The sequence below is a fragment of the Cebus imitator genome, unplaced genomic scaffold (assembly GCF_001604975.1).
Source record: "Cebus imitator isolate Cc_AM_T3 unplaced genomic scaffold, Cebus_imitator-1.0 Scaffold51, whole genome shotgun sequence".
NCBI lineage: Eukaryota > Metazoa > Chordata > Mammalia > Primates > Cebidae > Cebus > Cebus imitator.
Window position 1 is genome coordinate 9,267,675 of NW_016107366.1, and position 4,022 is coordinate 9,271,696.

Sequence of the window (4,022 nt, forward strand, 5' to 3'; positions counted from 1 at the left end):
GCTCAGTGCCCTCACCCCAGATGGCATCACCACGAGGTAATCAATGCTGCTAATCACTGCCAGCTGCCCTGGAGCCTGCGTGCTGCTGCTGAGTGGGGCTACCAAGGCCTCCTGGACCTGGGGTAGTCTGCCCAGATGTTAGCGGTGCCCAAGGGCCTCCGTCCGCACTGGGGAATCCCTGTCTGGCAGGGCAGACCCTGGGGCTGGGGCAGGGTGAAGAGCCAACACAGGGGCTGGTCCCAGAACAGGCCCAGGAGCCCCCACGCATTCAAGCAGAGATGGTTTAAAGGCCTGAGGCTTGCAGAGTGGACCGGAACCCCCATATGTACAGTGCACACCTGGGCCCAGGCATATGCGCATACGGGTGCACACACAGACACATCACACGTGATTGATTACTCTTCACAGATAAGCTCTTCCTGACTTCCTCATCCCTTTAAATGCCACCATAATTCATTCTGATGCTCAGGCAAAAACCTGAAAACCCTGGCTCCTTCCTTTTCCCTACCACCCCCATCCAGTCCTGTCAATTCCACCTCCCAAATACAGCCCACGTTCATCCACTACGTTCATCCACTACCCAGCTACGACCCTAGCCCAGGCCACGATCATCTTCTGCTGGGCTGTTGCAAGAGCCCCCAACTGGTCTGCCTGCTGCCTGGGGGCCCCGCTACCCCCTCACTTCCTACCCGGCAGCCAGTAAGGCCTTTTCAAACCCCTATCAGTTGGCTTCACTCTCTTGCCTCCCTCTTCCTAGAATAAAGCCCCAAATCTGTCCCTTGGCCTTGCCAAGTCCTTTATGATCTCGCCTCTGCCTTCCTGTCCACCTCACCCCAAAAGCTGTAGCCTCCCACTCACTTCCTTTCTCAGCCCTGAAGTCACTAGGTTGACTTTCCCCTTGTGGCTTGTGCACCAACTCTTCCCCCTGCTGGGAAGGATTTGCCCCTCATCTTTGCCAGGCTGGCATTCTGATATCCAGGTCCTGCCTCCTCAGAGTGGCCTTTCCTGACCACCAGGTATGAGGAGCCGCTAGTTGCTCCCCATCACATGATCCTGGTTTGGGTTTTTTTGTTTGTTGGTTGGCTTTGCTTTGCTTTTTTTGAGACAGGGTCTTATTCTGTCACCCAGGCTGGAGTGCAGTGGTGTGATCATAGCTTACTACAGCCTTGAACTCCTGGGTTCAAGCGATCCTCCCTTCTCAGCCTCCTGAGAAACTAGGACTACAGACTGGTGTCACCACTCCTGGCTATTTTTTTTTTTTTTTTAATGTAGAGGCACAGTCTCGCTATGTTACCTAGGCTGGTCTTGAATTAATTCCTGGCCTCAAGTGATCCTCTTGCCACAGGCTCCCAAAGTGCTGGGATTCCAGGCATGAGTCACTGTGCCCGGCCTGCCCTGTTTGAAATCTCTACATAGCTCTGGTATTTGTTTGCTTGTTGTCTTTCTCTACTAATAAGCACGAAAGCTCCATGAGTGTCACTGTCCACCAATAATACCGTCCTTCAGCTGAGCCTGGCACCCTGCAGGCACCCACGATTGAATGAATGGCTAAATGCACGCAAGCACTGTCCAAGCACACAGACACGGACGTGCACCGCAGGAGGTGTGGCATCAGCACACAGGAGTATGCATGTGCGCCCTCATCTGCAGACACCCGGGTGCAGCGTCTGGGGCGCAGAGGAGAGACAGAGAGCAGAGGACCAGGCTTGGTCCTGCTTGGTTTCTCTGAGTGTGTCTCTCTCTGTCTCTGTCCTCTGTATCTGTGTGAGATCTCTGTGGCTCTTTCTTCCTTCTCAGCGAGTCGGGCCCATCTCCAGCTCTGTCCCTCGGGTCTCTGTTGCCCTCTGGCTTGGACCCTGTGTCTCTAACTCTGCATCTCTGCGTCTTTGTGCCTCTGGTCTCTTTTTCTCACACTTGCTGCATCTTTACACTCCTGTCTTCTGTCTCTCTTTATCTCTGACTTCCCTGTTCCTATCTCGCTGTGCATTTGTATCTCTCTTCACCCTGTCTCTGTCTCTGTGTGTGTGTCTCACTCATTCTCCATCTGCCCGTCTCTGTTTCTGGGTCTGGTCTCCACCTTGTTGGCTCTAGATCTCGGCCTCTCTGTCTTTCCTTCTCCCTCCCTCTTGCCCTAAATCAGCTGGGCCACTATGTCTCCACGGCTGTCCGCGTCCCTGTGGCAGAGAGACCCATATTTCATCTCTGACTGGCAGCTTTATGGTCATATTGGGAAGGCCAGTGCTCCTCTCTGATAATGCCCACCTTCCCTATGGGGCCATGGCAAACTCCTCACTGAGACCTAGGCCCTGGCAACCTTCCCCAGCCGCCAGGGCATCCTACTTCAAGCAGCTCTTGTTACCAGACACCTGCTTGGTTTGACCATCCTGGAGCTGCAAGAGAGGTGAGTCCAGAGCCTGGTGGGCCCTGCTGTGGATGTGGCAATGGCCAGGAAGGTGGACACTGGGGGAGGGAGACACTCCAGGGATCCTGAGCCCCAGCTTGGCTGCCCCTGGGCTTTGCCCATTTGTTTTGAATGACTCACAGAGTTGTGGCAGGCACAAAAGCCCTAGGTGCCAGTCTTACCTCTATCCACTGTGTGACCCTGGGCCCTGGCCTCCATGTGGCATACAATCCCAGCTTAACCTACCTACCTGGTGTGTTACAGCATCTAAAAGAAACTGGCCTAATTATTCTGGCCAGTGGTTCTCCACAGGGGGCAACTTTGCTCCCAAGGGACATTTGGCAGCGTTTGGAGACATTTCTGATTGTCCTAATGGGGGAGGGGTTGCCGCTGGCATCGAGAGGACAGAGGCTAAGAATGTGCCCACCATCTTCCAATCCCAAGACACCCCTGACAGTCAGAATTATCTGGTCCCAAATGTCTGTGGTGCTGAGGGGCAGAAATCTTGTTCCAGGCTGGTCGAGGTGACTCACACCTATAATCCCAGCACTTTGGGAGGCAGAAGTAGGCAGATCACTTGAGGCCGGGAGTTCGAGACCACCCTGGCCAACGTGGTGAAACCCCATCTCTACTAAAAATACAAAAATTATCTGGGCATGGTGGTACATGCTTGTAATCTCAGCTACTGGGGAGGCTGAGGTGGGAGAATCACTTGAACCTGGAGGTTGCAGTGAGCCGAGCCGAGATCGCACCACTGCACTCCAGCCTGGGTGACGGAACAAGATCCAGTCTCCAAAAATACAAAATAAAAGAAATCCCTCTCTGTCCCAAAAGGAAGATTCTGCTCCTCAGAATTCCCATATTACTTCGCCTTCTTTAAACTCTTAATCATATTCTAAGCAAGGGCTGGATCATGAGAAGACTCAGGACACCAGAGTTGGAGCCCGGCTCTTCCTTTAATAACAGCAGCTAACGGCTGGGTGTGGTGGCTCATGCCTGTAATCTTAGCACTTTGGAAGGCTGAGGCAGGTGGATTGAATGAGCCCAGGAGTTCGAGACCAACCTGGGCAACACGGTGAAACCCCGTCGCTACAAAATAACACAAAAATTGGCTGGGTGTGGTGGTGTGAGCCTGTAGTCCCAGCTATTTGGGGGTCTGAGGTGGGAGGATCACTTGAGTCCAGGAGGTCAAGACTTCAGTGAGCTGAGATGGCGCCACTGCATTCCAGCCTGAGTGATGTGGAGAAACTCATGTAGTCTCAGCAACCACAGGAGTACCTAGGGTTGTACCTTCCCCATGCTGAGAATGAAGAAGCTTACACAGCTGACAAAGCTGGAAGCCTGGGCTTGAACTGGTCATTTTGAGACAGGCCCACAGAGCAGGGTCCTTCTGGGAATGAGCTCACATGCAGGCACCTGGACAAGCCATTTTCCCTCTTTGAGACTCCTTTTGCTCATCTGTGAGATTGGATTCACTATCTCATTTAACCCCGCCGCAATTCACAGAGGTAAGGTGCTGCTATCACCCCGCTTCACAAGGAGTCGAGATTTAAGGCTGGGGCCGGTCATGGTGGCTCATGCCTGTAATCCCAGCACTTTGGGAGGTCAAGGTGGAGGGATC